The sequence below is a fragment of the Arachis hypogaea genome, chromosome 5 (genome assembly GCF_003086295.3).
Source record: "Arachis hypogaea cultivar Tifrunner chromosome 5, arahy.Tifrunner.gnm2.J5K5, whole genome shotgun sequence".
Taxonomy (NCBI): domain Eukaryota; kingdom Viridiplantae; phylum Streptophyta; class Magnoliopsida; order Fabales; family Fabaceae; genus Arachis; species Arachis hypogaea.
The window spans coordinates 25,202,841-25,213,500 of NC_092040.1; the positions used below are offsets into that span (position 1 = coordinate 25,202,841).

General features: G+C 41.1%; 1 non-coding gene across 1 annotated transcript; it reads right to left on the reverse strand.

Moving 5' to 3' along the window:
* Window positions 1-625: 625 nt before the first annotated feature.
* Window positions 626-733, reverse strand: LOC112804830 (small nucleolar RNA R71). The gene has a single exon (XR_003203450.1). It is a non-coding gene; the product is annotated as a small nucleolar RNA R71 (small nucleolar RNA).
* Window positions 734-10,660: the final 9,927 nt, after the last annotated feature.

Genomic DNA, 10,660 nt, shown 5'->3' on the forward strand with positions numbered 1-10,660 from the left:
TTTTCTTTTCCTCTGACACCTAAAGGGATCTCTATACTGTGACATAGAGGATTCCATATTTCCTTGTTCTCTTCTCTTTCTTATGAGCAGGAGCAGAGACAAAAGCATTCTTGTTGAGGCTGACCCTGAACCTGAAAGGACCTTGAAGCGAAAGCTAAGAGAAGCTAAGGCACAATTCTCTGTAGAGGACCTAACCGAATTCTTCAAAGAAGAAGAACTCATGGCAGCCGAAAACAACAACAATGCCAACAATGCAAGGAAGGTGCTGGGTGACTTTACTGCACCTACTCCTGACTTCTGTGGGAGAAGCATCTCTATCCCTGCCATTGGAGCAAACAACTTTGAGCTTAAGCCTCAATTAGTTTCTCTAATACAACAGAATTGCAAGTTCCATGGACTTCCATTGGAAGATCCTCATCAGTTTTTAGCTGAATTCTTGCAAATCTGTGACACTGTCAAGACTAATGGGGTTGACCCTGAGGTCTACAGACTTATGCTATTCCCTTTTGCTGTAAGAGACAGAGCTAGAACATGATTGGACTCTCAACCTAGAGAAAGCCTAGACTCTTGGGAAAAGCTAGTCAATGCCTTCTTGGCAAAGTTCTTTCCACCTCAAAAATTGAGTAAGCTTAGAGTGGAAGTCCAAACCTTCAGACAGAAGGAAGGAGAATCCCTCTATGAAGCTTGGGAAAGATACAAACAATTAATCAGAAAGTGTCCTTCTGATATGCTTTCTGAATGGAGCATCATAGGAATTTTCTATGATGGTCTCTCTAAACTATCCAAAATGTCTTTGGATAGCTCTGCTGGAGGATCTCTTCATCTGAAGAAGACGCCTACAGAAGCTCAAGAGCTGATTGAAATGGTTGCAAATAACCAATTCATGTACACTTCTGAAAGGAATCCTGTGAACAATGGGACTAGTCAGAAGAAAGGAGTTCTTGAGATTGACACTCTGAATGCCATATTGGCTCAGAACAAAATATTGACTCAACAAGTCAATATGATTTCTCAAAGTCTATCTGGAATGCAAAATGCACCAAGCAGTACTAAGGAGGCTTCATCTAAGGAAGAAGCTTATGATCCTGAGAACCCTTCAATGGAAGAGGTGAATTACATGGGAGAACCCTATGGAAACACCTACAATCCTTCATGGAGAATTCATCCAAATTTCTCATGGAAGGATCAACAGAGACCTCAACAAGGTTTCAACAACAGTAATAGTGGAAGAAACAGGTTTAGCAATAGCAAGCCTTTTCCATCATCTTCTCAGCAACAGATAGAGAGTTCTAAGCAGAATAACTCTGACTTAGCAACCATGGTCTCTGATCTAATCAAAACCACTCAAAGTTTCATGACTAAAACAAGGTCCTCCATTAGAAATTTGGAAGGACAAGTGGGTCAGCTGAGCAAGAGAATTACTGAACTCCCTCCTAGTACTCTCCCAAGCAATACAGAAGAAAATCCAAAAGGAGAGTGCAAGGCCATCAACATGGCCGAATTTGGAGAGGAAGGAGAAGCAGTGAACGCCACTGAGGAAGACCTCAATGGACATCCACTGGCCTCCAATGAGTTCCCCAATGAGGAACCATGGGAATCTGAGGCTCAAAATGAGACCATAGAGATTCCACTGGACTTACTTCTGCCATTCATGAGCTTTGATGAGTATTCTTCCTCTGAAGAGGATGAGTATATCACTGAAGAGCAAGTTGCTAAATACCTTGGAGCAATCATGAAGTTAAATGACAAGTTATTTGGAAATGAGACTTGGGAGGATGAACCCCCTTTGCTCACCAAAGAACTGGATAACTTGTCTAGGCAGAAACTGCCTCAAAAGAGACAGGATCCTGGGAAGTTTTCAATACCTTGTACCATAGGCACCATGACCTTCAAGAAGGCCTTGTGTGACTTAGGGTCAAGTGTAAACCTCATGCCTCTCTCTGTAATGGAGAAGCTAGGGATCTTTGAGGTGCAAGCTGCAAAAATCTCACTAGAGATGGCAGACAATTCAAGAAAACAAGCCTATGGACTTGTAGAGGATGTTCTGGTTAAAGTTGAAAACCATTACATCCCTGCTGTTTTCATAGTCCTAGAGACTGGGAAGTGCATGGATGAATCTATCATCCTTGGCAAACCCTTCCTAGCCACAGCAAAGGCTGTGATTGATGTTGATAGAGGAGAATTGATCATTCACGTGAATGAAGAATCCTTTGTGTTTAAGGCTCAAGGATATCCCTCTGTCACCATGGAGAGGAAGCACGAAGGGCTTCTCTCAAAACAGAGCCAAACAGAGCCCCCACAGTCAAACTCTAAGTTTGGTGTTGGGAGGCCACAACCAAACTCTAAGTTTGGTGTTGAACCCCCACATTCAAACTCTAAGTTTGGTGTTGGGAGGTTCCAACATGGCTCTGAGCATTTCTGAGGCTCCATGAGAGCCCACTGTCAAGCTACTGACATTAAAGAAGCGCTTGTTGGGAGGCAACCCAATATTATATTTTGACTATTTTCCTTTGTTATTTTATGTCTTTTGTAGGTTGATGATCATGAGAAGTCACAAAATCAATGAAAAAAGCAAAAACAGAATGAAAAACAGAAAGAAAAACAGCACACCCTGGAGGAAGAACCCACTGGCGTTTAAACGCCAGTGAGGCTAGCTATTGGGCGTTTAACGCCCAGTCTGGCACCATTCTGGGTGTTTAACGCCAGAAAGGGGCACCAGACTGGCGTTAAACGCCAGAAAAGGGCAAGAAGCTGGCGTTAAACGCCAGAAATGGGCACCAGCCCAGCGTTTAACGCCAGAAATGGCTAAAAATGCATTTTTGCATGCCATTTGGTGCAGGGATGACTTTTCCTTAACACCTTAGGATCTGTGGACCCCACAGGATCCCTACCTACCCCACCACTCTCTCTCTTCTTCACCCATTCACCAATCACCTCAACACCTCTTCCCCAAAAACCCTTCACCTATCAAATCCCATCTTTCTCTTCACCACTCACATCCATCCTTCATAAAACCCCACCTACCTCACCATTCAAATTCAGACCACTTTCCCACCCAAACCCACCCATACATAGCCGAACATCACCCTTCCCCCTCTCCTATATGAACCCTCCTTCACTCCTTCATTTTCACACAACCTAAATACCACTTCTCCCCCCCTTTGGCCGAACACAAAACCCTTCCCTTCTTCCTCATTTCTTCTTCTTCTACTCTCTTCTTTCTTCTTTTGCTCGGGACGAGCAAACATTTTAAGTTTGGTGTGGTAAAAGCATTGCTTTTTGTTTTTCCATAACCATTTATGGCATCCAAGGCCGGAGAAACCTCTAGAAAGAGGAAAGGGAAGGCAAAAGCTTCCACCTCCGAGTCATGGGAGATGGAAAGATTCATCTCAAGGGTGCATCAAGACCACTTCTATGAAGTTGTGGCCTTGAAGAAGGTGATCCTCGAGGTCCCTTTTTCACTCAAAAAGGGTGAATATCCGGAGATCCGACATGAGATCCGAAGAAGAGGTTGGGAAGTTCTTACCAACCCCATTCAACAAGTCAGAATCTTGATGGTTCAAGAGTTCTATGCCAATGCATGGATCACCAAGAACCATGATCAAAGTGTGAACCCGGATCCAAAGAATTATCTTACGATGGTTCGGGGGAAATACTTGGATTTTAGTCCGGAAAGTGTAAGGTTGGCATTCAACTTGCCTATGATGCAAGGAGATGAACATCCTTACACTAGAAGGGTCAACTTTGATCAAAGGTTGGACCAAGTTCTCACAGTCATATGTGAAGAGGGCGCCCAATGGAAGAGAGATTCAAGAGGGAAGTCGGTTCAATTGAGAAGGCATGACCTCAAGCCTGTAGCTAGAGGATGGTTGGAGTTTATTCAACGCTCAATCATTCCTACTAGCAACCGGTCTGAAGTTACTATAGACCGGGCTATCATGATCCATAGTATCATGATTGGAGAAGAAATAGAAGTTCATGAGGTTATAGCTCAAGAACTCTATAAGGTGGCGGACAAGTCCTCTACCTTGGCAAGGTTAGCCTTTCCTCATCTCATTTGTCACCTCTGTTATTCAGTTGGAGTTGACATAGAGGGAGACATCCCTATTGATGAGGACAAGCCCATCACTAAGAAGAGGATGGAGCACACAAGAGACCCCACTCATCATGAGATCCTTGAGATGCCTCAAGGGATGCACTTTCCTCCACAAAATTATTGGGAGCAACTAAACACCTCCCTAGGAGAATTAAGTTCCAACATGGGACAACTAAGGGTGGAGCATCAAGAACACTCCATCATCCTCCATGAAATTAGAGAAGATCAAAGAATCATGAGAGAGGAGCAACAAAGACAAGGAAGAGACATTGAGGAGCTCAAGCACTCCATAGGATCTTCAAGAGGAAGAAAGAGCCGCCACCACTAAGGTGGACCCGTTCCTTAATTTCCTTGTTCTTTATTTTCCTGTTTTTCGAATTTTAGTGCTTATGTTTGTCTATGTTTGTGTCTTGTGATCATTAGTGTCTTAGTGTCTATGCCTTAAAGTTATGAATGTCCTATGAATCCATCACCTCTCTTAAATAAAAAATGTTCTTAATTGAAAAAGAAAAGAATTGCATGAATTTTGAATTTTATAACAGTTTAATTAATTTGATGTGGTGGCATTACTTTTGTCTTCTGAATGAATGCTTAAACAGTGCATATGTCTTTTGAATTTGTGGTTCATGAATGTTAGCTCTTGAAAGAATGATGAAAAAGGAGACATGTTACTGAGGATCTGAAAAATCATAAAAATGATTCTTGAAGCAAGAAAAAGTAGTGATTCAAAAAAAAAATTCGAAAAAAAAGAGAGAAAGAAAAAGAAAGAGAAAAAAAAAGAAAAGAAAGAAAAAGAAAAGAAATAAGGTTGTAATCCAAGGCAAAAAGAGTGTGCTTAAGAACCCTGGACACCTCTAATTGGGGACTCTAGCAAAGCTGAGTCACAATCTGAAAAGGTTCACCCAATTATGTGTCTGTGGCATGTATGTATCCGGTGGTAATACTGGAAGACAGAGTGCTTTGGGCCACGGCCAAGACTCAATAAATAGCTATGTTCAAGAATCATCATACTTAACTAGGAGAATCAATAACACTATCTGGATTCTGAGTTCCTAAAGAAGCCAATCATTCTGAATTTCAAAGGATAGAGTGAGATGCCAAAACTATTCAGAGGCAAAAAGCTAAAAGCCCCGCTCATCTAATTAATACTGATCTTCATAGATGTTTTTGGAATTCATTGCATATTCTCTTCTTTTTATCTTATTTGATTTTCAGTTGCTTGAGGACAAGCAACAATTTAAGTTTGGTGTTGTGATGAGCGGATAATTTATACGCTTTTTGGCATTGTTTTTAGTATGTTTTTAGTATGATCTAGTTAGTTTTTAGTATATTTTTATTAGTTTTTAGTTAAAATTCACTTTTCTGGACTTTACTATGAGTTTGTGTGTTTTTCTGTGATTTCAGGTATTTTCTGGCTGAAATTGAGGGTCCTGAGCAAAAATCTGATTCAGAGACTGAAAAGGACTGCAGATGCTGTTGGATTCTGACCTCCCTGCACTCGAAGTGGATTTTCTGGAGCTACAGAAGCCCAATTGGTGCGCTCTCAACGGCATTGGAAAGTAGACATCCTGGGCTTTCCAGCAATGTATAATAGTCCATACTTTGCCCGAGATTTGATGGCCCAAACCGGCGTTCAAAGTCACCCTCAGGAATTCCAGCGTTAAACGCTGGAACTGGCACAAGAACGGGAGTTAAACGCCCAAACTGGCACCAAAGCTGGCGTTTAACTCCAAGAGGAGTCTCTACACGAAAATGCTTCAATGCTCAGCCCAAGCACACACCAAGTGGGCCCGGAAGTGGATTTTTATGTCATTTACTCATCTCTGTACACCCTAGGCTACTAGTTCTCTATAAGTAGGACCTTTTACTATTGTATCTTCATCTTTGGATTATTTTAGATCCTTTGATCATCTTTGGACATCTAGTTCTTAGATCATTGGGAGGCTGGCCATTCGGCCATGCCTAGACCTTGTTCTTATGTATTTTCAACGGTGGAGTTTCTACACACCATAGATTAAGGTGTGGAGCTCTGCTGTACCTCGAGTATTAATGCAATTACTATTGTTCTTCTATTCAATTCCGCTTGTTCTTGTTCTAAGATATCACTTGTTCTTCAACTTGATGAATGTGATGATCCGTGACACTCATCATCATTCTCACCTATGAACGTGTGACTGACAACCACCTCCGTTCTACCTTCGATTGGGTGAATATCTCTTGGATTCCTGATACACGATGCATGGTTGATCGCCTGACAACCGAGTGCTCGCCTGACAACCAAGCCAGCCATTCCGTGAGATCAGAGTCTTCGTGGTATAGGCTAGAACTGATGGCGGCATTCAAGAGAATCCGGAAGGTCTAACCTTGTCTGTGGTATTCTGAGTAGGATTCAATGATTGAATGACTGTGACGTGCTTCAAACTCCTGAAGGCGGGGCGTTAGTGACAGACGCAAAAGAATCACTGGATTCTATTCCGACCTGATCGAGAACCGACAGATGGATAGCCGTGCCGTGACAGGGTGCGTTGAACATTTCCACTGAGAGGATGGGAGGTAGCCACTGACAACGGTGAAACTCTTGCTTAAGCTTGCCATGGAAAGGAGGAAGAAGGATTGGATGAAGACAGTAGGAAAGCAGAGAGATGGAAGGGAAGGCATCTTCATACGCTTATCTGAAATTCCTACCAATGAATTACATAAGTATCTCTATCTTTATCTTTATGTTTTATGCGTTTATCACCATACCCATTTGAGTTTGCCTGACTAAGATTTACAAGGTGACCATAGCTTGTTTCATACCAACAATCTCTGTGGGATCGACCCTTACTCGCGTAAGGTTTATTACTTGGACGACCCAGTACACTTGCTGGTTAGTTGTGCGAAGTTGTGTTTATGCCATGGTATTGAACACCAAGTTTTTGGATTCATTACCGGGGATTTTTTGATTTGTGAAAAGTATTGATCACAATTTCGCGCTACCAATCACTTACCTCAAGAATAAAGTAGTGGGTGTTGTAGAGCTCTTCGTGGTGAACGCGTGGCCGCAAACAGTGCGGCAATCAGAGCTCTAGATCCAAAGTTATGGTGGTTTGAAAATCAAACAAGGGTTAGAACTTGAGAGAGTGTTCTTCCCCTTTGTGCCTCCATTTCCAACGTGAATGAGTGTTAGCGAGGAGAGAGAGTGATGAAATGAGGATTTTAGGTTCAGTTTGGTTGGGCAAGGGCCCAATATGTGTTCGGTTGGCCCGATTTGTCCCGTTCGGTCCAATCTTGGTCCGATTTTTATAAAATTGGTATCGAAATTCTCGTCTCAATCTCCTCTATCATATTAAGTCATAAAAATCACATGTTTTGGGTTTCTAGAATAAATTCTCATTTATGAGTTAATTAGCCATTAATTAACCAGGTTTTACATTCTACCCACCTAATTAGGAATTTTGCCCAAAAATTCTAATTCAATTACCTGAGAAAAAGGCGGATAGTCAGCTCACATCTCCGACTCAAGTTCCCAATTGTGTTCCTCAACATCGCCTCGACTCCATGCCACTTTGACTAACGAAACCTCTTTTCTACGCAATCGTTTGATACTAGTATCATCAATTCAGACTGGAGTCACCGGAAGCGTCAGATCTTCTTTTAACTGAACCGATTCAGGTTCTAACACATGGCTAGCATCAGAAGTATACTTCTTTTGCGTTTGTCACTAACGCCCAACCCTCAGGAGTTTGAAGCTCGTCACAGTCATTCAATCCTTGAATCCTACTCAGAATACCACAGACAATGTTTAGACCTTCTGGATTCTCTTGAATGCCGCCATCAATTCTAGCTTATACCACGAAGATTCTGATTAAGGAATCCAAGAGATATCTACTCAATCTAAGGTAGAACGGAGGTGGTTGTCAGACACACATTCATAGGTGAGAATGATGATGAGTGTCACAGATCATCACATTCATCAGGTTTAGGAACAGGTGATATCTTAGAAGGGAAGCAAGCATGATTGAATGAAAAACAGTAGTAATTGCATTAATCTATCAAGACACAGCAGAGCTCCTCACCCCCAACCATGGGGTTTAGAGACTCATGCTGTAAAAGATACAATGAGAAACGTGTAAAGTGTCATAAGGTACAGATACAATATCAAAAGGTCCTATTAATAGTGAACTAGTAACCTAGGGTGTAGAGAAATGAGTAAATGACGTAAAAATCCACTTACGGGGTCCACTTAGTGTGTGCTTGGGCTGAGCATTGAAGCTTTCATGTGTAGAGACTTTTTTTGGAGTTAAACGCCAACTTTTATGCCAGTTTGGGCGTTTAACTCCAATTTTTATGCCAGTTCCGGTGTTAAACGCTGGGAATTCTGAAGCTGATTTGCAACGCCGGTTTGGGCCATCAAATCTCGGGCAAAGTATAAACTATTATATATTGCTGGAAAGCCCAGGATGTCTACTTTCCAACGCCGTTGAGAGCGCGCCAATTGGGCTTCTGTAGCTCCAGAAAATCCACTTCGAGTGCAGGGAGGTCAGAATCCAACAACATCTGCAGTCCTTTTCAGCCTCTGAATCAGATTTTTGCTCAGGACCCTCAATTTCAGCCAGAAAATACCTGAAATCTCAGAAAAACACACAAACTCAAAGTAAAGTCCAGAAAAGTGAATTTTAACTAAAAACTAATAAAAATATAATAAAAACTAACTAAAATATACTAAAAACATACTAAAAACAATGCCAAAAAGCGTATAAATTATCCGCTCATCACAACACCAAACTTAAATTGTTGCTTGTCCCCAAGCAACTGAAAATCAAGATAGAATAAAAAGAAGAGAATATACTATAGACTCCAAAATATCAAAGAAACTTAGCCCCAATTAGATGATTGGGACTAGTAGCTTTTTGCTTCTGAACAGTTTTGGCATCTCGCTTTATCCTTTGAAGTCTAGAATGATTGGCATCCATAGGAACTCAGAACTCAGATAGTGTTATTGATTCTCCTAGTTAAGTATGATGATTCTTGAACATAACTACTTTATGAGTCTTGGCTGTGGCCCAAAGCACTCTGTCTTCCAGTATTACCACCGGATACATACATGCCACAGACACATACTTGGGTGAACCATTTCAGATTGTGACTCAACTTTGCTAAAGTTCCCAATTAGAGGTTTCCAGGGTTCTTAAGCACACTCTTTTTGCCTTGGATCACAACTTTATTATTATTAATTTTTTTCTTTTTTTAGCATTTTTTTGTATTCACTGCTTTTTCTTGCTTCAAGAATCAATCTGATGATTTTTCAGATCCTCAATAACATTTCTCCTTTACCATCATTCTTTCAAGAGCCAACAAGTTTAACATTCTTTAATCAACAAATTCAAAAGACATATGCACTGTTCAAGCATTCATTCAGAAAATAAAAAATATTGTCACCACATCAAACTAATTCAACTAGTTTCAGAGATGAATTTGAAATCCTGTACTTCTTGTTCTTTTGTGATTAAAGCATTTTTCATTTAAGAGAGGTGATGAGTTCATAGGACATTCATAGCTTTAAGACATGAACCTTAAATTTTATTAATCATGAATTAAGAACAAGACTCAAAAATAGATATAAGATAAGACTAATAGTAATAGAAAAAAATTCAAATAGGCTCCTAATGATAGAGGTTATCACAGAGTTAGGACTCAACAACCTTGATTTTGAGAAGTGGATGCTCCCTCAACTTGAGGGGAGAACTTTTGGCGTTTCAACTCTTGAAGTTCACGCCCCTGCTTTTCTTGTTCCTTCAGCAATTTGTAGAGCATGCAGTTCTGATTCTGCTGTTCTTCCTTAAGTTGTTCCATAGTTTCTTACAACTTGGTGATAGATGCTTCTAGGCTGGCCCAGTAGTCAATTTTAGGAAATTCAGGGAGGAACTCCTGCGCCCTCTTTTTGATAGAGTTGTCTTGCATTTGTCCTTCCATTGACTTCTTGGTGATTGGATGTTCAATTGGTATGAATTCATCTACTCCCATTTTCACCCCAGCCTCTTTACAGAGCAAGGAGATCAAGCTTGGGTAAGCCAGTTTGGCTTCAGTAGAATTTTTGTTTGCAATTGTGTAGATCTCACAAGCAATCAGATGATGAACCTCCACTTCTCTTCCAAGCATAATGCAATGAATCATCACTGCTCTCTTGATAGTGACCTCAGAACGGTTGCTAGTGGGCAATATGGAGCGCCCAATAAAGTCTAGCCAGCCTCTTGCAATTGGTTTGAGGTCTCCCCTCTTGAGTTGGTTTGGGACACCTTTTGAATTAGTTATCCACTTAGTTCCAGGGAGGCAAATGTCCTCTAGAACTTGATCCAACCCCTTATCTGCTCTCACCATTCTCCTATTAAAGGATTCAGGATCATCTTGCAGTTGAGGCAATTTGAAGACCTCTCTTATTTTGTCCAGGTGGAAGTAGATAACTTTCCCTCTGACCATGGTTCTGTAAGTATGGAAAGCAGTTCCAGTCATTCTCTGCTTATCTGTCAGCCACAGATTTGAGTAGAATTCCTGAACCATATTTCTTCCAACCTTTATCTCAGG